Raw genomic sequence first — 26,480 nt, 5'->3', positions numbered from 1 at the left:
AGAGGATACTCTATAGATAATCTATTGCTATAAAAAAGAAAGCCTTATCCATGAATCACAATGACCTATTATTGAGTAAGCCAAAATTGAAATCTAAAACCAATACATTTCCTTGGGTTACCCAATTTAATACTGCATCCCCTAGAGTTAATACTATGTCCAAGAAATTGTGGCCCATGATTAGCATTAGGTCTACAGAATGTGGACCTGATGCCTTGCTACACTCGCAGAGGTCCGGAACACGGCGTAGATGAAGATAGAAGGCCAGAAGACCTAGGTAAGCTTAGGGACAGACAGGGCTACCAGGTCTCCGCCACAGTACGGACCCGGAACCCCACCCACTAGAAAAGGGCTGTAAACATTGTTTTATTTTACCTTCATTTTTGAGTGGCTAAGCACATATTTTATTCACATACTAAACATAACATGCTCATTATTCAAGCGCTTTAATTTATCCTTAAAATTGCATCAATTCAACAAAAGCAGCTTCCTTTGAGAGCAAATTATACTTTATTGTATCCCATTTGAAATGCTCAGGTAACAGCAACATTTCAATGACTTTACTTCATTGTCTTTAGGATTAACAAGAAATACAAAAAAACACATTCCTTTATAAGACATCACACACACTGTGCTTGCAGCATTTCCGTATTTAATCGTGCTATCCATTGACATTCCCTTTTTTATTTCAAAAATTTTGATTCGAAATTAATGGTTCAAAATGAGGTGTTTACATAGTTTCATAATTGAATACGTTCAAGGTACAATAGTTACCACCATTCATTTTAAGTAAATACCTATATATATCCAACTATCTAGTATAACTAAAACAATGACTTATAGAAGTGTCACAGTCTAAGATACCTACTATTTGTACACAAGTTTGAGAAACTAGTCTTAAACATAATAGTCTTTAAAAACATTTAAACCATATTGCAAATACTTAAGATACACAAGACAAGACGAAGGGGGTGGGGGGAGGGAAGAGTAGAGGGAAGGGAGGTAATGTTAACTATGTTGGGAATCAAATTGGGTATAATCTCCTATGCCTATACCCCTAGTGGAATAGCAGTTTGATGTATGTCTAATGACCGATATGGTCCTATTGCTTGGGTTGAGAGGCCTAGTAACAAGAATATGGAAGACAGACAAGATCTATTTTGGAAGCCTGTGGAACAACGACGTATATATGTTCAGACATCAGAAATCTAGTGTCTAAATTGACAGCGGTGTAGTATTCATACTTCAGAGATTGTCTATATAATAAGTTGTAGAGTGTGTGTGCGTGTGTGCATGCATGCGTGTGTGGGTGTCTGTCGCATTGCAGACACACTGTGGCACTCAGAGCCACCAAATTCAGTATCAAGATACCTCTGGACGCAGTGGTGTGCACCTTAAAGTCGTTTTTTGGAAATTTCACTTCGAAATTTAAAAAACACCAAGTTTTAATTTGCCTTCATTGATGATCTGGGGAAAGATTGACGATCTGGGAAACCGTTGTCGAAGGAACAACTCCATGCCTGATTTAATTGCTGTCATTAGTATGAATGACACATTCTAACATTATGGTGAAGGCTTTAAACAATTAGGAATAATTGAGGATATACATAGACCACACATCACACACACACACGTACACATTGTACACGCACACACACACACACAGTACACCACATATGCACACATAGCACACAACACACACATATATATGTAGCACACCTCACACACTTACACATTGGACAGATATACACAACAAAACACACACATAACACACCACATGCAGTACAACACAAACCTATATACACTACAACACACACCCAAAAACAGTACAACAAACACACAGAACACACACACTTAAACATTGTGCAGATACAGAAACACACAGAACACACACACCTAAGCATTGCCAGGATACGCACAGCACACTACACACACACACATATCTATGTAGCGCACCTCACATTCGGCAGAAACACATAACACAACACACATACATAACACACCACTCACAGTACAACACACACCCACATTCACTACAACACGCACCCAAAAACAGTACAATACACAGAACACAAACAGCACACTACACACACACACTTATACGTACAGTAGCACACCTTACGCACTTACACATTGGACAGATACACACAACACACACATAACATACCTCTAACAGCATAACACACACCCACATTCACCACACACTTAAAAATTTCACAGATACACAAAGGCACAACAAACACATACACATACTGTATATACAGAGCACACCTCACACACTTATGCATTGAACAGATACATACAACACAACACACAACCACATACACTACAACACACACACACAAAAACAGTACAACACACACAAACACATAAAAAAAAGAATTTGCCATTTATTTAACAGTCTGTAACGGCAAATAAAAACTACCTAATGTACCGTTTTTTCTTTTTTTCCATATCCGTCTCTGCGCTCCCCGGCTAGTTGCACCGAGAAATCTTTGTCCTAGCCAAAGCATCCATTGATCAATACAAAGTGGGTACACTGCACTCACTCTGTTAGTCAGTTGGATGTTAGGCACTGCTCTGCCTTAAGGGTTTCCCAGACTCTTAAGGTTCATAGATAATGTTTGATCGATGGGCATGAGTGCTGCATGTATTTGTTTGAATGTTATGAGTGTAAGAAGTTGAAGAATAAGACTGAGATGAAGATTTTTCACGTTATAGTGTATAATTTACTCAATAAATCGTGAAATAAATATGTGTACATAGAAGTACAATCAAGAAATGAAAGTAGGATTAAAAATAAATTCTGATTCAAACTGATAATTGTTTGGATGGGGGTGGGTTGTGAAACAAATCTATAGGTGGAGGGGGATATGGATATTGTGGGCATCATTGGTGTTTGGTACACCTACAGGTGGTTCCCAGTTGATGAGAAATTTTCACTACAGTGTCACCGTAGGGGGATTTCCAATTGGGGTTCAGGTGGTCTTTTTTACAATCACGTTGGTCTCTTCTCCTGGAGCCTACCGTCTCCCTCAGTGATTGACTATCATTAAGGGAGACTGTAGGCTCAAGGAGAAGAGACCTACGGGATTGTAAAGGGTCCCTAAAAGACCACCTGGAACCCAGTTGGGAATCCCGCTATGGTGATACTGTGACCGTGACACTGTAGTGAAAATCCCATCAATTGAGGACCCCCTGTAGGTGTACCAAACACAAATTATGCCACAATATCCATACCCCCACCTATAGATTTGTTTTGCAACCCACCCCCATCCAAACAATTATCAGTTTGAATCAGAACTTATTTTTTAATCCTACTTTCATTTTTTGATTGTACTTCTATGTACACTTATATTTTTTTTCACGATTTATTGAGTAAATTGTACACTTTAACATGGCAAATATTTATCTCAGTCTTATTCTTCAACTTCTTACACTCCAAACCTTATCAATGCACCCATTTATGATTGTGATGGCTGGATCGGTGGATTGGCCCGGCGGGTGTAGGGAAGAATTTGGCACATTGCACCCTTTCCCAGTGGTGCACTGCAGTGGTGCGGGTAGCGTGCTTCGCGTCATTACATCATGTGGCCAGGCCCGCGGACCTGCTCCCACACTTAGGGGCTGTCCCACTGTTTGGTAGAGATGCCCGGTGCATGTGCTTTACAGATCTCCAGACCTCAGAGACTGCTGCAGGCAGGATCGGTGAGGGGAGTCGCAGTGGAAGGGAGTGGTGAATTTTTTATTAATTATGGCATGGTAATTAACACAAACCCCAGTCTCCACACACTCAGCGCCTCTAATTACACACACTAGAAACTGTATCATTGAAAGTATAAAAATGGAGGTGTGGCCACTTCCCTTTCTGATTTTGTACTGATTTCTGACCCTCAGATGTTGAAGGGTATGTCATAGGTGCTAAAGCTCAGGAGTGGATGTGGAATTCATCAGCACATACAAGTTATCAACTCAGGAGCATTGTGTTTCAAACAACAACACCACATCTGATTTCATTGCCATCATTGAGTATCAATGCAAACACATTCTAACATTATGGTGGGATCTTTAACAAATTACAATCTTAGGTCTTTGGCACAGCATACTGTAAGATGACATTTTTCAGCAATTTTGGATATAAAAAAAACCCAAGGTTTTCCCGGGCAACGCCGGGCGGGTCAGCTAGTTATAAATATGACATTTAGCTGACTCTCAATTGTTTAAGTATCTGTGAACTTGGATTTGGAGGTAAATAGTCTATAAAACAACTTTATTTTCGGATCAAGCCATCAGCCGAACCATTTGAGGAGATCAAAACTGTGCGAACATCGAATAGGAGGAGTTGTAATAATTGGTCTTTCAGGTCACACAATGTTGGTGTTGATCTTGTAGTCCAGTGAATTAGTATTAGCTTTTTAGCCAAGGTACAATTATGTTAACAAGGGGTATAGCAGCAAGGAGGGGCGGGGGTTGTATCCAGTTTCTCAGGTTTAGGCATAAGCATGCTAAGGGGTCTAAAGGGTATGAAGAGTTCAGTAATGTGTTAAGATATGCTAGTATTTTATGCCAGAATTTCCTTATCATGCCACAGGTCCACATACAATGGTAGAACATGGCATTAGGTATCCCGCACTTAGGGCACTCACCAGTTGCTGCTGGTGACATGTGTTTACTCTGAGCTGGGGCAATGTATATCCTATGGGTGGCTTTAAAGTGAACTTCTTGTAGGTATGCTTATTGAAGGGATTTCATTGCACGGTTAAAATTTTTAAATAGGTCATCAGGATGTTTAATCTTTGGAATGTCTTGAGCCCAAGCCTGTATCAGGGGGGAGGTGGATGGGGAGGGTATTGTGGTAAGCAGTACGTCATAAACATAGCTTGTCCTGAACTTTTGTGTGTGCAGTAAAAGAAAAAGGGATATTCAAGGATCAGGGGCAGTCAGTGAGGTAATGGATTGTATTAATGGGAATACAGAGTGTCTGGCCTGTAAATACATATAAAATTGGGGGTACCTCTGTAGTTTCAAGGCGCCAGCATGGCACCGTGCGTCTGTGTCCAGCTGTGGGGCTGTAATCTCCATGCCAACGTGGATAGTTCGTACCCCCACTATCCACATTGGCATGGAGTTGATCGTAGATACAGTAGCGTGGCGAGCGTAGCTTGGGCGAGCATAGCGAGCCCCAAAAGGGGACACAGATGCACTGCGCCATGCTGGCACCGTAAAAGTACACAAGTACCAAATTGGGAGTTGGGAAGGGTATACGTGGTCTATAATTGTGAGAAAGTTAGATTTCCCCAGGATCTAATATTTTGGTGGCTAAGTCTAGGCCCTTGTCCCTCCATCCCAGGTAATTATGGTTAGACAGTGAAGGTAGAAAAGATGGGTTGCCCCAAAGGGCAATGAACGGTGTGATGTTGGGGTTTCGGGATATTTTCTTATTAATTCGTATCCATGCGTCATAAGTGCTTTAGAACAAAATATGGTGTAAAATTTGCGGGGGGATTGAGCAAAAGGGTGAGTGTAGCAGTGCGCTTGGTGAGAAAGGGAAGAAGATCCCTTTATCCATGGTATTGTCTGTAAAAGTTGATTTATCATGAAACCAATCCATGATATATCGCATATGGAAAGACCAGGCATAAAATTGGAAGTTGGGGATACATAACCCTTCATCCGATTGTGATCTCATTAGTCCGAGAATATTCATTCTGGGTTTTTTCCCGTTCTACAGAAATTTAGACTGAATTCTATTCAATAGTATCAGGTACTATGCAAGGTATCAATTGTAGATAGTAAAAGATTTTAGGGAAAATTACACTTTTCAAAACAGCCGCTCTACCCAAGAGAGACAAAGGGAGTTTTGACCATGCAACTAGTTCGGAATAAATTTGATTGAATAACAGTGTAAAGTTAGATTTGTATATTTTATGTGGATCTCTAGGTATATTTACTCCTACGTATTTATTCTGTGATGTCTGTATACGGAAATGAGTGATAGTTAGGTGAGTGGAAGCGTATCTTGTAGGGAGTGATTGGGAGAGTTTTGGATTTGTCAACATTAATTCGATATCCTGATTTGGGCCCAAAAGATTTAATTCTTGTCATAATGGCAGGTATTGACGTGAGTGGGTTAGAGATAAAAAGTATCATATCATCGGCAAATAATGCCAGCTTCAATTCTGTGTTTCCTACCGATATGCCAGTAAAAATCGGGGATGTTTGGAGGGCTATGGTCAAAGGCTCTATGGCAAATGCAAAAAAAAGGGGATACAGGGGACATCCTTGCCTTGTCCCTCTTTGTATCGGGAAAGGGGGTGAGTGGAACCATTGAAAAGTGGGGGATGTATATAATGTTTTAATAAAGGAAATGAATAGTGGTGGGAAGCCAAATTGACTCATGGTATCAATGAGGTGGGACCATAGCACTAGATCGAAGGCCTTCTCGGCATCAATAGCTAAGAGAAGATCGGGGGAGTCAGTGGGATTGTTAGCATAAATAGATTGGGTAGCCGCTAAAATTTTCCACACATTCCTGACAGAGTGTCTTCCAGTAATGAAGCCTGTTTGGTCAGGGTGTATGATGTGGGGTAGAACTGGTTTGAGTCTTTTGGCCAAAATTTTGGTGAGTATTTTGTAATCGGAGTTAAGGAGTGAGATGGGTCTATATGAACCTGGTTAAGATAAATCTCTGCCTGCCTTGGGAAGTACTTTTAATATAGTTAAAGTGGGAAGAGAGAGTTATTTATGATAATAGAGTTAAAAACGGATACTAATATTGGGGCGAGTATATTTGGAAGCATTCTAAAAAAATATCCTGAAAATCCATCCGGGCCTTGGGCATAAGCTGGTGTCAGGGTATTTATAGCGTTTAGGACCTCATCGGTAGAAATGGGGGCTATGAGAGATACAGTGAGAGTTCTGTGGGGACTTGGGGAAATGTTAATGTAGACCATAGATCCTGGGTAGGGGACAGTGTAGGAGAGTGTGCAGGGGGATCTGGGTGTTCAGTGGGGGTGTGAGAATCAGAGTAAATTGATTCATAGAATTCTGACATTATATCCGATATCTGGGCATTGGAGGAGGTAAGTGTATTATCTGGTTTGCATAAGGGGTGTACCATCATTGGGGATCTAGTGGAGTTTAATATGGTGGAGAGCAGCTTACTGGTTTTGTTACCAAGTTGATGGTATCTATAATCAGAGATAAAATGTAATTTGTTAGTCATGGTCTGTAGGGCTTCCTCAAATACGACTTTAGCCTGAAGATATGAGGATCGGCTTGTGAGAGTGGGGTTAGTTATATAGGCTGAATACTCATTTGTCAGGGATTCTTGGAGTATGATGTGTCTTGGATTTTTTTTTTCCTTTGCTTCGACTCATAAGTAATTATGACACCTCTGAGAACTGATTTAGCTGCCATCCAGTAGATGGGGGGATTGGTTGCCAATGTCTCTGCATGATTTGTATGGAATGAAGACCAGTCGGACTCAAGACATTGCCGAAATGGGGGTGAGTGTGCTAGATGTGCGGGGAAACGACATACTTTGTAATTAAATATCTCTTTAGAAGTTTGTATCGTAATATGAATCAGGGCATGATCTGATAAGACTATGAAATGTATCTCTGCCTCTATGGTATTGGGGAAAATATCTGCTGTGACACATATAAAGTCTATTCTAGATAATGTGTGGTGAGCTGCGGAAAGGAAGGTATATTCACTGTTAATGGGGTGCAAGGCTCTCCAAGCATCAATCATCTGGGGGGATTTCAGTAAGAAGGGGATACCGATTTTGGGGTTATGTCTGGGTTGTTTAGGGATTGCTGATCTATTTAGAATGAGGTGATAGGTTAGGTTAAAGTCATCGCAGAGAATCATGGGGGTCCCTGCCTGTGTGCGGCAGTAACAACCTGATTATTTTTTAAAGAAAACTCTGGCGTAAGCATTTGGAGCATAAATCGAGCATAAAATGTATGGATTATTGAATACCTAAAAAGACCTTATCAAGTATCTTCCCTCAGTATCTACTTGAGTTTCTTGTAGACATGCAATATTGATGAACAGAAAAACAGGGTAGGGTCCAAGTCACACCAGGTGATAGTGGACCAAGGGCGCCTTACCGGAGCTGTGTTTACCAGCTGCTACTCTAAAAACAGGATAGTTAGTCCTGTACACAAAACACAATATGCAAAAAAGGTGAGCAGCGCTGCAAGTAAATTGAAAAATAAAAACCAGATTGGTGAATCTAGTACAAGAATTTATTGTATAAGATAAAATGATAGACTAAGCCAGTGATGTATCCGTATACACATCGATGTCCATATATAATTGGTATAGATTTAAAAACTGGATAAAAAGGTCTCACTAAACCAGGCAATGTGTTAAAGTGTGGCCAGGAGAGTCCCGACTGTTTATGTCCAGAATGGAGCAACAGCAGTCCCCAATTGTACAGTCCAGAGGGAGGACCAGATGGAACAACCAGGAGTAGCCCAGAATGGCACAAATTACCAACTCCTACCGCTGAGTGGTGAAGCGGGGTGGTCTCCTCAACCTCTTGGTTCCACAAAAGATGTTTCTGTTTTGTGTCCAGATGGAAGATGGAGAAAAGTTTGTATCCAAATGGAGAGTGGAAGGGGGATCTGGTTGTAAGTAGTCAGGTCTGCAATCCAAAGCCTTTTAGCTGTAAGGAGAGGTGAGTTTTCCTAACTGGTTTCGCTACTCCAGGTAGCTTTATCAAGCTATTTGGATACAAACTTTTCCACAGTATTCAAAAATCAATGGATAAGTCAATTTATCAATGAAAGATATAATTAGAAAAAAACGGCTTTTATGCGTCAAAGTATCAGGCAACCATCTCCCCAAAGATACGGTTTCAAAGTATAGAATTAAAGTCTCCCGGGTGTGTCACTCCACCCAGATTACTTTAGCTCCACTATATATACCTGGATAAAGCAGTGTAGGATTTAGGTGGTCATAAAAAAGTCTCATTTTTATTTACTGACCTAAGCCATCCACTGCCAGCTGCCATCATATGGGTATGGGCTGATAGGTATTGTGGGCAAGCACTTTTGATTAAGGAGAAAGACAATTTGGGAATATAGTTATACGCTGTTGTTAAATAAATAAATAAATAAATAAATATATATATATATATATATATATATATATATATATATATATATATATATATATATATATATATATATATATATATATTGCTGGTTGGACTCCAGAGAGCACACACATCCAGGAGAGAAACAGGAAATATTTTCCAAAGTTCGCTTGATCCAATTGATGTACAACCAAGATTGTGTTTGTTGAAAAAAGTTGTTTGGATTGAAGGCCTATTGGGATTGTGAATATTTGTATGTATTGGCGCGGCATCACACCATATTGGTCCTCCATAAATCTTGGTGCAGTAGCACTCAGACGTCTTTTCGTCTTTTAATCATAAAAAGGTATTTATCATTGTAAAGGTCTGAGTCCATTTCTCCGTCCAGTTGGACAAATATTCAGAGCCTAGATAGGCGCATAGTTTATTAAAGAAAAAAAAACCTGATGAAGTCTCCAAGAGAGACGAAACGCGTTGGGTTCTGATTTTAAGCTCTTTGAAATAAAATAAAATTATTCTTCAAACAAGCAAGAAGCTACAAGTGTATTGATTTTATTAATTCATGTTTTATTTATTCTTACTGAAGTAATATTGAAGACATCACGTGGTTTAGGGCGCTGAAGACACTAGTGTTGGTGTATATATATATATATATATGTATATATATATGCACAGGATGACAATTATAATCCTCCTTGTTTTCTAGTCAGACTTAAAGTTGGCTCGCTCCTCCCAGTGGGAACACAGATAAAAACTACTTGTTCTGATTTTTCAGTGGTGGAGTGTTAATAACTTATTTTTACAACAATTTATTTATTTATTGTTCTCCTGGTTTGGCAAGCCTCCATATATAATGAGAGAGAGGATTTTTAAGGCCTCACAATGACAAGTCGATAATTTGATGAGAAGAAGAAAAGAGAATCGTTCCGCCAAAACGTATTCACTTATTCGTGGAATGGGTTTTGTTTCCAATTCATCTATATTCTCCAGCGAGTGTGTTCTCTCCTTGGTGTCCAGCCCACAAGTGGGGCAGGGATGGCCAAAGCATGTTACAAAGGGCATACACATGATCTAAATATTGTTTTGACTTATGCATCTTTTAGCACTTACTAAGACAATTTCAAAGCAGGTGCAATATGTCAGCGGAACAACATCAAAAAACTCAATTTAACCACAGGCATTAATGTCACAGAACTTTCTCACACCTCCCAACTTTCTAAATAAGGGAAGCCGGTCTCCTGTACTCAGTAAAGCCATGTGGTCCAGGTATGGTGGAGTGGCATCGACAAAAGTGTGTGTGGCCTCACCAGAAGCTGTGCAATAAGCCACGCCTCCTTTTTCCTCATGATGTGGGAATGGCCAGTGCTCTGTGAGTACTGGAGGTATACTCAGACAGACAACACATTAAGGAACTGATTCTGGTTCACTTGCAAAAGAAAATTCTCTCTCTAATGGACAAAACCATGAACACTGCAGCGGGGCAGATGTAACATGTGTAGAGAGTGTTATATTTAGTTGGGGGGTGTACTTCAAACTGATCTCTATCTTAAAGTGTAAAAATAAAGCAGCCAGTATTTTCTTTACATAGAAACAAGTAACACCCAAATCTAACTCTCTCTGCACATGTGACATCTGCCCCTCCTCCGGTGCAGCATGGTTTTTTCCATTTGCTTTTGCTTTTCCAAGTGAACTAAAATCAGGCCCTAAGTGCATTGTAAAATAAAATTGCTGAAACGCCATTTTGTCTCATAACAATACAGTAACCAACTAGATTTTATTTCATTTACCGTAAGGACAAATATCTAAAATGTCTATAAAAGATGACTATATAAATACAGTTGGATAATGGCACCTTGTAACATATGATTATCACACGGTCAGGTCAAATATTTAATCATCATCAATAACAAGTCAGCCAATACTGTATGACACATTCATAGTCAGCTGTGTATGAGAAAGTTGTGATAAGAGTAAATAACTCATATAGTCCATATAAAGGTAAGAGCCGTACATGTTACAGATCAGAGTCCCGTCCTGCAACGTGTGACAGAAGACAAGAGGATGGAAGCCAGACCTGACCTGAAGCTTTACCATGTGCATGGGATGGATTCCAGGGACTACCTGAAGTCTTATTATGAAGCAGACAGTGTGTTCAGAGATCATTCTGTAGTGTTTGTTATGGAGAAGCTGCACAGCGCATTAGCAACAGGTGAGTATTCAGTTTACATTGTTTTCTCAGATATATACAGTAGCATGGTTATTGTATTTGGCAGTGTACAGGGTACAGGGTGAATACATTGTTTCTCAGCTCTGCGTAATGGTAACAGGAGAAACATTCCTCTGGAGAAGCGGATTTATCAGGGAAACGCCACACAGGATATTCCCTCAGCAAGTGCTTTGGTTGCACCTGTATTTCCTGCAGGCCATTATTACCTGTGGTAACGAATGTGGTAATGAATCCTCCTCCATGTGTTTGGCACTCACCATCGGCAACACTCTGGTAACTACGTATTCTAGCTCCTAGTCCCAGACAGATCGGTGAGGAGCCAACTACTCACTGACGTATCTCCCCTGAGCATTTCTCCTGGAGAGGAGCAGAACAATGTAGGCCGGTGTGCCATTTATCAAGAAACTTTGGTACTTGTGTATTATCATGGCCCCCACTAAGCAATTTGCATAGTGGGCTATTCTGCGTAGGAAAATCGCATTGCTTCGCATGGCATGGGCCATTTTAAGGGCCGTGCGATGCAATGTGATTTTCTTATGTAATTTATTCACTGCTCTCTTAGCCCAGGGGCATCACATCACATCGCATCGCACCTTCCGCAAAATTGCATGCGATCGCATGTGATTTTATAGGGTGTATGATGCCATTATATGAGCTATACAATAATATCATTGTATGACATTGTATGACATACAATGAGGTTTTAGGCAACCCCCACTATCCACGCTACCCCAAAGCGCCACACTATATAAAATCAATTCCACGACGACATGGATAGTAGATCCACGCTTCGGGGTGGCGTGGATAGTGGGGGTGGCTAAAACCTCATTGTATGTCATACAATGATATTATTGTATAGCTCATGTAATGGCATCGTACACCCTATAAAATCACATGCGATCGCATGCAATTTTGCGGGAGGTGGGATGCGATGCCCCTGGGCTAAGAGAGCAGTGAGTAAATTACATAGTAAAATCGCATCGCATCGCACGGCCCTTAAAATGTGATGCCATTTTCCTACGGTGCCATACGTTGGAAACTGGGGCGCAGTGATAATACACAAGACCGAAACCTATGGTTCCATTTTTATAAATATGATCAAATTCGTAATATGTGTATATTATTTTTTTGACCCCAATACCGGTTTTTAAATATATCAATAAATGTTAAAATATTACTCTACAATTTTTAGTATGCACGTATGGGATGGTATCGGCATCGTGGCATCTGAGATGCCAATGATAAGAAGACTGACAGCGGAATCCCGATGCACAGATCCTGACACCCGGGTGATAAGAATTATATCATCTGCTACCCCCTAACCCTCCCTTCCTATAGCCTAACCCTTCACAACCAAGCCTATCTCTAACCCTCCCATAATGCCTGACCATAACCCTCCCCTCATAGAGTTCCATTTACTAAGATGGGCGTACTATTGAAGATGGGATGTTTCCCATAGCAACCAATCAGATTCTACTTTTTATTTACTTAGCACTTTACCTAGAAGATACGAGAAAGAATCTGATTGGTTGCTTTGGGCAACATCCCATTTTCAATAGAACTCCCATCTTACTAAATATACCCCTTAGTGCCTAACCCTAAATGTCCCCTCCAGCCTAAACCTAACTACAGCACAGCACCTAACCCTATCCCTCTCTTCTTAGTGCCAGTTGGAGATAAAGGGCGTTATTCTGGTTCACTCACACAGGCAAATTCACTCTCATATGGACAAAGCCATGTGCACTGCAGGTGGGGCAGATGTAACATGTGCAGAGAGAGTTAGATTTGGGTGTTATTTTGTTTAGTGCAAGGGAAATACTGGCTGCTTTATTGTTACACTGCAATATTGGTATGAGTTTGAAGTACAAACCCCACCCAAATCTAACTCTCTCTGCACATCAGCCCCACCTGCAGTGCACATGGTTTTGTCCATCTGAGCGTGAATTTGTCTTTGTGAGTGAACCAGAACAACCCCCAAAGTGTATAAAGCATAAACTGGAGAGTGAAAAAAAAACAGCCAATTATTTTGAAATTTTTCAAACTCAGCCTGTAACATGGCAGTTAGGAGCTGGTTGGCTGGACGTTTATCACTCACCACTTTATCACTGTTTGAAACATGATTTAGATAGAGCCAGTCTCTGTAAGCCCACCAGCGCAACATAACCATAGCACTGATGGGTGCTGGCGGAGGCTGGCGGGGGTGGCCGTTGGACGGAGATGTTCAAGCGGCTCACTCGCTTGCCTGTCCCATTCTGCAAGGCAGTGGGAAGCCGGGGCTGGGTGCTTCCCTGCCCATCTCCACTTCAGAGAGACAGGCAGGGAGCATTTGAGGCAGGGCAGCCACCACATTGCGGCAACAGGCTGGGGCTGTGTCTGATGGCAGGTAGATGGCTCACATCTGTCTGAAGTTGAAGTTCTCACCGCTTTAGCAGTTTCTCCCTCCATGTCTCGGCACAAAAGACAAATAAATCTCCATAGCGGCTGGATCAGTGAGAAGACACTGACGCGTTTTGCTCCACTCTCTCTCAAAAAGTATTTTGCTTAGTGAATTGGTATCCTTAGATCTATAGCTTTTAAAAAAAAACAATTTGGATTGGCTGTCATTAATTGTCAATTACACATCAGCTAACAGAAGGTATCTAGCAAGGAGAGAGCTTCCTTCTATATGAACAAGCACAATTTTAAGCATCTATTTTAAACAATAAGTTTATATCTAATATACATATAATTTACATTTCTGTTCTTAAAATAATATTATATATATATATATATATATATAAATATAAAAAACAAAGATACCCAAAGGTCCGCGCCCTAATATAGAATAGCAGCAGCTCTGAGAGTCCCCCGTTAGCTGAGACCCAAAACAGATAGAAATACAGAAACAAGAACAGAGTGCGCTGAAAGGTGAAAGTACACAACTTTTTACACAATAAAAAATTTAATAAAAGCCCATAACACGGCTCATAGAAAATTCAGTGATGATATAATCATATATAGAAATCAATATGACAAAATCTGTGACAATTCAGTATAACAGCAGGCCCAACGCGTTTCGTCAACCACGTGACTTCATCAGGGGCATTAGACGACTTGATTATCACAGCTGCAATTGCTCTAAAAATAACAATAAAGTATATCAGAAATACACAGGAGGAGACATGTGTAGCTCACTTTAGTTGAAAAAGAGATTCGGAAGGAAGAAGAGGACAATGAAGATGGAGAAAAGAAAGAAAACCAATATGGAATACCTTTTACCAAACATCTATTATCATTTGCCATATCGATTTTACACCACTTAATATATTTCCCTATTTAAAAGCATTTAGTTACTTCAATACAATACAATTGCTTAATCAATTAATAATAAAGCTATATAAAAAAGCATCGGGTCATACCCAAAAATATACACGGTAAATACATACAATATACATTATAAAAAAAATACATACATACAGAGAGAATACATAAAAAACAATACCTTCTCGCAGTATCTCAAATTGACTGAACACAAACAATTTAAGTGGACATGATCTAGATGGAAAAATATATATAATTGGAAAATTAGATCTAATTTCTTTTCTCAATTACTATAACCACCACCAGCACCCAATATAAGTGGGTTATGTGTAAGGTGGGCACAAAACAGAACTTACATTACACCTACTGACAGAGCTCTTGTCAGTTCTCTGTGGTGCACTTTTCAAAAATCCCACTCCTATTATAGGTGTCAGCAATATAGTTCAGAAATCCACTTAAAAGAGCAAGATATAAGTATCCAGTCAAAAATACATACATAAAAAAAACCTATATAGGATCATGACAACTAGCAGGAGTTTAAAAAAATAGAGCCCATACTCACATAGACCTGGATGACAGGAAACTTGCTACACTGTATCAAAGCAGCCGAGTGACTGCCTGTATTCACAGGAAGCTATATATAGGCCTAGGCCTGTGACGTCACTTCCTTTCATTGATATTAGAAAAAACGGGTTTTAAAGTCTACTGAAAAAAGGGACAGATCTCTGGTCCCCATAATTATCATATACCCCAAGCCCCGCTTATTTGACCTACATGATGTATACATTCCACAAACAGGAACGAACGGCGCTATAGCCGTGCGTTCCAAATCAGCGCCATACTGGAAGGGGTGGAACGCAGCCGCGTCGCCCCGTCGCTGAATGACGCCGTCATAGTACCCATCTGTGGGTTGTGACCGACGGCGTGAACGCCGTACAGATCACTGCAGGTGGAGCGCATATGCGTCCCTTGCGTGCTTAACTATATTAAGCTTGCGGTTCAAACCGCCGCCATCTTAGAAACCCGGAAGCTCCCACTATACAAATACCAACGGTATCTTTATTGGCTATATAAAAAACAAACATAACAAAACGTCTTAATAAACGTCACTAACCCACATCTAGTGGGTATGGGGATGCTAAATCCTAGTATATATCAATTTAGAATCACTAACCACCGAATGATAATGGCACTATATAACCTAATAAGGAGGATACTATAAAATTAGTAAATGAATTTATAATAACAACTACAGTGTTTTCCATAAGTGTGTAATATAATATAGGACTCACAAAGAGAACTCTAGGTGTCCATTTAGTCAAAATAATTAATTGATCTAGATCTTACTCAACTACCTACATACTTTTAAAATGATCCTATATAGGTTTTTTTTATGTATGTATTTTTGACTGGATACTTATATCTTGCTCTTTTAAGTGGATTTCTGAACTATATTGCTGACACCTATAATAGGAGTGGGATTTTTGAAAAGTGCACCACAGAGAACTGACAAGAGCTCTGTCAGTAGGTGTAATGTAAGTTCTGTTTTGTGCCCACCTTACACATAACCCACTTATATTGGGTGCTGGTGGTGGTTATAGTAATTGAGAAAAGAAATTAGATCTAATTTTCCAATTATATATATTTTTCCATCTAGATCATATCCACTTAAATTGTTTGTGTTCAGTCAATTTGAGATACTGCGAGAAGGTATTGTTTTTTATGTATTCTCTCTGTATGTATGTATTTTTTTTATAATGTATATTGTATGTATTTACCGTGTATATTTTTGGGTATGACCCGATGCTTTTTTATATAGCTTTATTATTAATTGATTAAGCAATTGTATTGTATTGAAGTAACTAAATGCTTTTAAATAGGGAAATATATTAAGTGGTGTAAAATCGATATGGCAAATGATAATAGATGTTTGGTAAAAGGTATTCCATATTGGTTTTCTTTCTTTTCTCCATCTTCATTGTCCTCTTCTTCCTTCCGAATCTCTTTTTCAACTAAAGTGAGCTACACATGTCTCCTCCTGTGTATTTCTGATATACTTTATTGTTATTTTTAGAGCAATTGCAGCTGTGATAATCAAGTCGTCTAATGCCCCTGATGAAGTCACGTGGTTGACGAAACGCGTTGGGCCTGCTGTTATACTGAATTGTCACAGATTTTGTCATATTGATTTCTATATATGATTATATCATCACTGAATTTTCTATGAGCCGTGTTATGGGCTTTTATTAAATTTTTTATTGTGTAAAAAGTTGTGTACTTTCACCTTTCAGCGCACTCTGTTCTTGTTTTTGTATTTAAATATATATATATATATACAGTAGCGAGGGATTGGCACTCTGGATGATGAACACAGGGTCAAATGCCGCGGTGCCTTCCACAGGGATAATATAGGATAAAGATTCTCCTAACACTTGAACCCAAACAGGCTTGTGTGGTGGGAAAAAAAGAGGCAGCACTCTGCGGACTTTGTCAAACACGTTAGAAGGTGTATTAAAGCATGAAAACGGACAACGTTTCAAAACCCGAAGGTTTTTTCCTCAGGTCCACGAAAAGCAATAACAGGTTGACAAAAACGTTTTTGTCAACCTGTTATTGCTTTTCGTGGACCTGAGGAAAAAACCTTCGGGTTTTGAAACGTTGTCCGTTTTCATGCTTTAATACACCTTCTAACGTGTTTGACAAAGTCCGCAGAGTGCTGCCTCTTTTTTTCCCACCACACAAGCCTGTTTGGGTTCAAGTGTTAGGAGAATCTTTATCCTATATATATATATATATATATATATATATATATATATATATATATATATATATATATATATATATATATATATATATATATATATATATATATATATATATATAGCCAAACAACCAAAAGTCTCCGAAAAGGATTTAGGAGGCAATATGGTGTTATCTAAGAATAACTGATTATCTTATCTTATAAATTCTATATCAGAAGTAGAGGAAAGTTGTAAGAAAAAAAGAGAAAAACACTAAATCAAGAAAAAGATTTTATATATATATATATATATATATATATATATATATATATATATATATAATGTCTTTTTCTTTAGTCTGAGCTGTATTCGAACCCGAGCCGTCTCAGACAGAAAAGTGAAAATCCTGGCACATACGCGGCATTTCAAATGCCGTGTCATTTTGCAGAGAGCAATGCGACCCAGTTGTGCCCTTTCACACACACACACACAGGACCCGTGTTATTCACGAAAATACCGGGTAGAACTGCTTCACCCGGTAATTTCGTTTTCTGTCTGAAAGGGGTATAAGAGGCTCACATGATGGGGGAAATTTACTAAAGGAAATGTGTAAAAAATAGGTGTATTTGTATTTAGAAATACACTTATTTTTGACATTTACTATCTCGAAAATACGGCAATTCGTATTCGTATTGATAGCACATCAATACGACTACGAATTGCCGTATTTTCGGGATAGTAAACGTCAAAAATAAGTGTATTTCTGGATACAAATACACCTATTTTTTACAAATTTCCTTTAGTAAATCTCCCCCGATATTCCCTAGTGAATTTTAATCAGAAGTTTCATTCTTTGTGGATACATTCATATTATATAGCTCGTACATTATCATTTTATCCTTTCATACATCTACTGATATATTTATTTATGCAAAATACTGTACATAAAAGTACTATATAGATAAACCCCAAACAATGCATCTGTCAATGATGGCTATCCGCTAGAGCATGTTGGAAGCGCCCTTATAGTGACAGTCCTATTTGGAATGGCAGTCTCGCTCTAGACCACAGCTCATGTGGCAATTACAGTGCTATGCATGTGAGATACGTCGGGACGGTCATATGCACTTTTGCATGAAGGATAACATGGATATTACATATGTTTTATCAAACAATGTTTTCCAAAATTAGCACATATCACATATATACTTAGCATATTTTCAGACCCAAAAACAGTTATCTCCTAAAAAAGGGGATCTCCAAAGATGGAGCAGATGATGAGCCTGGGGGGAAGAGATAAGAAGGGTGATGTGGGGAGGGGGAAGGATGGGAGGGGATGAGACTGTTCATTTAGAAATTGAAAAAAGGGACGCAGTCTATATTTGAGCAAAGGATTTTAAATCAATGTTTTTGTTTAATCCACTCAGGGACAGTGTCTTCATCTTAAAAATCCATAGTACATAAATCCATGTACTGATCCCCCCTCGTTTGGTGTATTTAATATGTCAAAATTCCCATTACTTTTAGACTATGAATGCTCCCATTGTGTGCCTCAGAGAAATGAAGTGACACACTATGGAAACGGTATTTTTGGTACTTGTTTCCTAGCACGGCCACAATCGTTGGGATCGTGTACCTTTAAGTTAAGGTACACGATCCCAACGATGGACCCGATGTCCTTTGAAATCAGGTCCATTTTGCCGGCAAAGGTAAAAAATCGGGGGCATCGCATCGGTCGGGACCATTAACATTGGTCCCGACGCGACCGACGCTATGCCTCCGATTTTGCCATAGGCTTCAATGTTAAAATATTTTTTAACATTGAAATCGTGAGCATCGCGTCGGTCTTGTGCCATTATAATGGCACAAGATGAGATGGACTTGATTAAGTCCATCTCACATTGAAAAAAATGTGAAAAATGTGAAATGGGCCAATATGACCCATTTCACATTATATATGGCCCCGTCGTCACCCCACGATAGACGCCAACCCGAAGCGGGGTGAGCGCAGCGAGCCCGCGAGGGGCGGCGGTGCGCGTCCTCCGACCTTTTCATTCCCCTACTATCCACGTCGGCGTGGAGTTGAGAATAGAATAGTGTGGCGAGCGCAGCGAGCCACCAAACCCGAAGCGTGGCGAGCGCAGCGATCCCCGCGAGGGGACGCGTATACCTGTACCTATACCTGTACCTGTACCTGTATACCTCGCGGGGCTCGCTGCGCTCGCCACGCTTCGGGCTCGGTGGCTCGCTGCGCTCGCCACACTATATATTCTCAATTCCACGCCACCGTGGATAGTAGGGGAATGAAAAGGTTGGAGGACGTGCACCGCCGCCCCTCGCGGGCTCGCTGCGCTCGCCACGCTTCGGGTTGGCGTCTATCGTGGGGTGGGGTTTACGTTGTAAAATTTGGGGGTCTAGGGAATATTTTACATTGAATACAATGTAAAATCAGGTCCCAGGGACCCGATTCACATTTGATTCAATCAAAAAATCTGGTCGGTCGCGTCGATCGCATCGCATGTGACCAAATCGCATGCGATGCGATCGACGCGATTTTTCCGACACGACCACCCCGATGTAAATCAGGGTGGCCGTGCTAGGAAACAAGTACCGTATTTTTTAATTATTTTGAAACAATGTTCACTAAATCTGCTTTTTAAAGTTCTTGTGGCCCTGCCTATGTACTGCAGACCACACCGACAGCTGAGGGCATATATGCAGCACGGGATATCATAGTTGATTAATTCCTGTATTGGGAAGGTTTCTTTTGTTCTAAAAGATGTTAATGTACTCTTCCTGTCAATGAAGATACAGGTTAAGCAACTACTTTTACTACATCTATAACATCCCTTAGGTAAAGAAGAAGATAACCAAGTTATTTTCTGTGGTCTTAAGCATGCTGGGTGCTAAATAAGATTTTAGATTTCCATTCTTCTTGAAAATGACTTTAACTTTGGGATCAAGTGCCTGATCAGGGTGGAAGGTATGAAGAGAAACGGGCAGGAGTGATGGCGCCTGCCTATTCAAGACGACACTGCTAATAGGAGAAGGAACACAGGGAACGCCCACTCAAGACGAGCCCACCCGGAATGGCACCGCTAATTGGTGAAGGGGACGAGAAGGCAAAACCCACCCACACTAACCGCACCCACACGCCTACCAATAAAGGAGAAGCGGGGAGTTCAACCAAGCCAGTCATCTGGCGAAACTAGTCGATTATTCGCAGCTATCTGGAACCACCGATCACCCCTCTGTGTAAAGAGGACCTATCGACGGGAGTCTGCCGGCAGACACCTATTAACATGCAGTCTGAAGACCGTGGGAATACCCATAAGGACATACCCCTTGTGTGTTGTCCCTGCCCCCTACCTACCCAGTGTATGTGTATACTGGTATTAATACTAGTTCATTAGCAAATGGACTTACACACATGTTTAATTCAATGTAACATCTTTATTGGTACCACGGAAATATCTTACATCTTCCTAATGGAACTTATTGAATGAGCTGGAACAATTTTATTGATTTTTATTATCCCTATTTTTTCCATACTTTTTAATTTTACTATTTAGAGAATTCTCTGTATATTTTTTTTTTTATATATGTGTATTGAATAAATGTTTATATAATTTTCATATAAGTTGTCTGAGCAACTTTATTCGGTGAAACCCAAGCGCTGTAACTATTTATCTCTATGAAATATTCAGCTGCCATTGGACCACATACATCAGTGTGCACTAAAGCTAGAGGTGTCTCTTCTCTACTAACTAACTTTGGAAATGGATTGCGAATCTGCTTTCCTTTTATGCAACTCTCACACACAGGTCGCTCATTGTTACTCATGGTGATTTCTGTTGCCATATCTCCATTGACTTGTTTGAAGCCATCGTTGCAGAACACTCCTCTGTGTCCAGGACAGTACAGTTGGTTGCACCTGGTTGCTGAAGCAATTACAGTCCCCTTCTCATTTTGCACCATACACATGCCCTTTACCTTTCTTTTCTAGAATGCTGATAGCAATAAGATTACTTCCCAAGTCTGGAACAAACAAGACATCTTGGATATTCATGATGATCGTTTCACCTTTCATTTTCAGACACACTGTGATGATCCCAACTTGTGAAGCAGAAAGGACTTTATTTCCAATCCACTAGGGGACTCACTAGAGCTTGCTCGGTGCTGTCTAGTGGACACAGGAGATAAAGTGAAGAGCGTTCTAGTTTCCAACAGTCTGTTGGTGCAGTGCCCGCAATTTACTTACCCTTTTGTCTTTTCCAGCTTAAATACAGATACAGTATGCCAGGCCCAAAACACATCTTCATCACAACACAATCACCTAGGACACAACAGGGGACTGTGGTGATTAATTTGATAAGTGACACTTGGATATCTGTGGGCAACTGAGTCTGTTTATGTATCACCGGCCCAGTGTATAAGGACGCATCTGTTCCAATTTTATTTACCTATGTGGTAATAGATTGCTATCCCCCAAACTTTATGTCCACAACACATTAGATGGATTCCTATTATTGAATAATAGAATATATAATGTTTGGGATCAATTCCCTTTCCCACAGGTATAAGATGCCCTGTTATATACCGGAATATTTGCTATCAAAAGATCTCATTTACACCACGTGCCCATTACTTTATAGCATTGCATTAACTCTCAGATAGCATGCATTTTATTACTGCATGGAGGTAGGTAAAGCTCAGTAACAGTAAAGATGGAGCCGGCCTCATTCAGAGAGGGGTCTGGTGGTCAGATTGCCAACCGCAAGCCCCCACCAAGACACTTGCATGTTCCCTTCCGATGGATCTCACCGTCAGTCCCCATCACTGTTCCCCAGTCCCCACCACTTCCCCGCACCCCTCCCTAACCCTGCCCATCTCCCTGAAGCAGAGACAGGCAGGGTTCCCGTACCCCGCCGCCCGCAAACTGGGATGCGCTTGCGTGTGAGATCCCAATCAGATGGAGCGCCTCTCTGCCAGTGATCGCCAGCAGGGGCATTCTGGCAAGCCCCGGTGCTGGCTGAGAGGTGCTCCATCTGTATGAAGCCTGGTGAAGTGATAAAAATGGCAGTTTGGAGCTGATTGGCTGCTATGTTATCAACGGACACTTTATCAATTTGATATGTTTATTAAATCTGCCCCATAGTATTATATGAAACATACATCATGAAATCCCTGTATTCAGTATGTGGCCAATGCTGGGACACACATTATCTTCTTTGCCGTTGACTCACTATAACTATATAGACTGTTACACTCCTCCTTATCTGAGTCTTTCCCCACAGGCCACATTAAAGGAGAAACTTTGATTGACATGAGTAAGGGATCCTTCGTTCATCATCTTTTTGGTTTCTGTGAATATTTTAAAGAGATCATAATACTAAAACTAACAGACTCCTGTATTATGGAACTCAACAAATGGGTGGACACCCGCACTGGAGCGTTTGATTGGACTCATGCATCTAAGATTGCTACGGAACTGGCAGGAATCAGGTAAATTGTGAATCTGAACATATAAAATAATAAAGTCACATGAAAAAAATTATTCTAACAATCACATAATATAACAGGTCATTGTTACAGATATGATGGAGATCAGAGAGTTATCTACTGTACTGTACATGCAAAACCCTAGATACTAATTGGGTAAATTAAGGTGTCTGGGAAGCCATTAATACAGTTTACAGCAAAGTCGTAGCCATTGTAGCGATTGTTGCAAAACTAGGTGAGCAGGACTTCTCCCCTCCCCACATGTAGAGGATCCTTACTGGAGAAGTGGACCACGTGGCACCAAGGACAAGGTAACTATGTGAGAATTTGTCAATGATCTGTGTAAACTGTCTTTTTTCCAATAATAATTTTACACTTGAACTATACTGTAGGTAACAGCAGGTACATTATGAACCACATTCTGTTGCTTATGGTTCTCCAAGTACTAACATTATTCTACATTTAACTTGAGATGCTATAAACTTGTCACTCAACACCCATGAGTGCTTGGAAAAGCCCCAGACTTCACCCTAGCCATGAGGGATCATCGGAAGGAGGGATCCCATTTTGTGAGGAATTCCAAGGTCGTAGTGACTAGTTTTGGGTTAATGCTTTGGCCATGGTGAACTCAACAAGCATGTTGCCTGGGTGTGGAATTATCATGCTGCCTTTAGTAAGAGCCAAGTGCTGGTTTTTGGAAATGTGGGTGATACCTGGGCATTTTTCACCTTGTATATCCACAAACAGGGCTGCCTCAAGAACCCTGTGCTGACTCTATGAAATACAGGGTACCCCAAAAACATTCCCCCATATTTCTGGTTTAAAAAAGCACACTCACAATGAATACTAATTTAGTCCTTGGCTGTTCTCAGTCCACTGTCTATATTGAATGGTCAGTGGTATGAGTCATCAATTGTCCCAATCCAGTGTACAATGAATGCAATGTCCCACTCCACAGATGTTACTCGAAATCACAGTTCTCATGTGGGCTAGTGACATATAGTGCTGATTGGCTTTATGAGATTGCTCTCAGTCAAACAACGGATGATTTATTTTCCAGCATCTGCTGACTGGCTAAAAGCATATAATTGCTGACCTTGGCATAAAAGAGATTGTTGCACAATGTCCACCTTTACTAGGAAGAAAGAATGCAGTGTTTATATAACACACAGTAGTTTCACTACATTGGCTATTTGAAACATGTAAAGGAAAAGCGACATCTTGTGGACAGATCATAGTATTACACTAAACAGCTTCTCAGTGCATTATGCTGTAACGGATTATTCCACAATGCAAATGAAAATAACATGATATCATGTGTGTATAAGACACAACTAGCTATACATGCTATATGACGTATGACCGGTTATGGTATGCATCATAGACTGTCTCATGATAGACAGTCATATAATCAACCACTAATGGTCGACAGTCACAAGGTCAACAGCGTCAAACGGTCAACATGGTCTAAAGGTCAACAGGTCAAAGGTCAACATGGTTATATGGTCGATGTGGTCAAAAGGTTGACAGGTAAAAGGTCGACATGGTTAAAAGGTCAACATGTAAAATGTGGACGTGATCAAAATGTCGACATCCAAAAGGTTGACATGGAAAATGGTTGACATGAGTTTTTAATGTTTTTGTGGTGTCTATGTCGACATTAGTCAACATGGACTCCGTCTAAGTGCACTGCGTCCCCTCGCATGGCTGCGCTCGGCACACTATTATATTCTCTCTCCACACCCTAGTGGATGGTAGGGCATGAGATACCACCTGTCGGCACATGTCGGCTGAAAATGTAGTAAAAAAAAAAAGGGTACTTGTTTCCTAGCAGGGCGCCACCGATTTTAATTGTATGAAATTGGGTCGTAAAAATCAGGTTGATCGCATCGTCGCATGCGATGCGACCGACCCGATTTTTACATTGGAACCAATGTTAAATGGCCCCTGAGACCCGATTTTACATTGGCCCCAATGTTAAATGCTCCCTAGACCCCATTTTTCATTGTATACCCACCCTGATGGTTAATTACTATGTGAAATGGCCCCCCCATTGTTATCGCCACGCCGCGATCAACGTCAACCCGAAGCGTGGCGAGTGCAGCGAGCCCGCGTGGGGCGGCGGTACGCATCCTTGAACCTTTTCATACCCCCACTATCCACATCGGCGTGGAGTTGATTTCATATAGTGTGGCGAGCGTAGCGAGGCGAGCATAGCATTCCCCGCGAGGGGACACGCATTACATCAGACATATTACGCGTCCGCTCACCACGCTGTGGGCTCGGTGGCTCGCTGCGCTCGCCACACTATGTAAAGTCAACTCCAAGCCGACGTGGATAGTGGGGGTATGAAAAGGTCGGAGGACGCGTTCTGCCGCCGCCCCTCGCGGGCTCTCTGCGCTCGCCACGCTTCGGGTTGACATTGATCGTGGTGTGACATTTACAATGGGGGGCCATTTCACATAATTAACCATCAGGGTGGGTTTACAATTAAAAATCGGGTCTGGGGGGCATTTAACATTGGGTCCAATGTAAAATTGGGTCGGTCGCGTCGCATCGCATGCCATTATAATGGCATGTGATGCGATCGATTTTCAAAGTGCATTAAAAACGTCTTTAAAGCCCAAAAATCGGGTTGGTCGGGTCCCATCGCATAACTTAGGTTAAAGGTATGCGATGGGATCCGACGGGCGCCGTGCTAGGAAACAAGTACCAAAAAAAGCCTGCAAACCTTTTAGCCATGTCGACCTTTTGACGATGTAGACCTTTTGACCCTGTCCACCTTTTTCATGTCGACATTTAGGCCCCGTCGGCCTATTGTGTGTTGACCTTTAAACCCTGTCCACCTTTTGACCTGTCAACCTTGTGACCGTCGACCATTAGTGGTCGACCATATGACTGTCTATCATGAGCTAGTCTATGACCAGTCCGGATACCCGTATGAACATTACATGAATAAGAAATAGCTATCCAGGAATAAAATTATATTAATAATACTTCCCACATAACAGAACACATAAGGCAACAGAGAACACTCAACTGCTTCAAAAGTCATTGGTTTTACTAGTAAAGTGGTTTTTCTCATTGTGGTGATTTGTTTTGTGCCTACAATAAAACTAAACTGAAACATACAATTCCGCAATGACACTGTAAATATAATGGTTTCTTTTCTAGTGTCGACGAACAAGTAAAGGAAGAAAAGTTAAAGGAGACAATTACGCGCATTATGAAATGTGACATCAGCAAAGAGAATCTCACGGACCCTGTGGTGTTACCACAAGCCGACTGTCTAGTGACTGCAGGGCTGCTGGAAGGGGTTAGTCAGAACCAACAAGATTACATCAGAAACCTGAGGAAGATGTCAAAGCTGCTTAAACCTGGGGGATACTTTATTGTTATTGGTACCTTAAATGCCACATATTACACTGCTGGTGACCATAGGCTGCATGTATTTAATTACGATGATAGTTTTGTAAGAAAGGCCCTCACCGATGAAGGATTTGTAATTGTCTCCTGTGAGTTACTTGATAGAAAGGTAGAGAGTGATCTCACAGATTATAAACAAATGATGGTTCTTACAGCTGTCAAGGGGAATATATAG

At 40.7% G+C, this 26,480-nt stretch overlaps 1 pseudogene; it reads left to right on the top strand.

The window, feature by feature from the left end:
• Positions 1 to 210: 210 nt before the first annotated feature.
• Positions 211 to 26,480, top strand: LOC146041638 (nicotinamide N-methyltransferase-like; annotated as a pseudogene).

This window comes from Crinia signifera, chromosome 19 (genome assembly GCF_055691185.1).
Source record: "Crinia signifera chromosome 19, ASM5569118v1, whole genome shotgun sequence".
Classification (NCBI taxonomy): Eukaryota; Metazoa; Chordata; class Amphibia; order Anura; family Myobatrachidae; genus Crinia; species Crinia signifera.
Note: the sequence above shows the minus strand (reverse complement) of the source record. Positions and strands in the feature narration are given on the sequence as shown.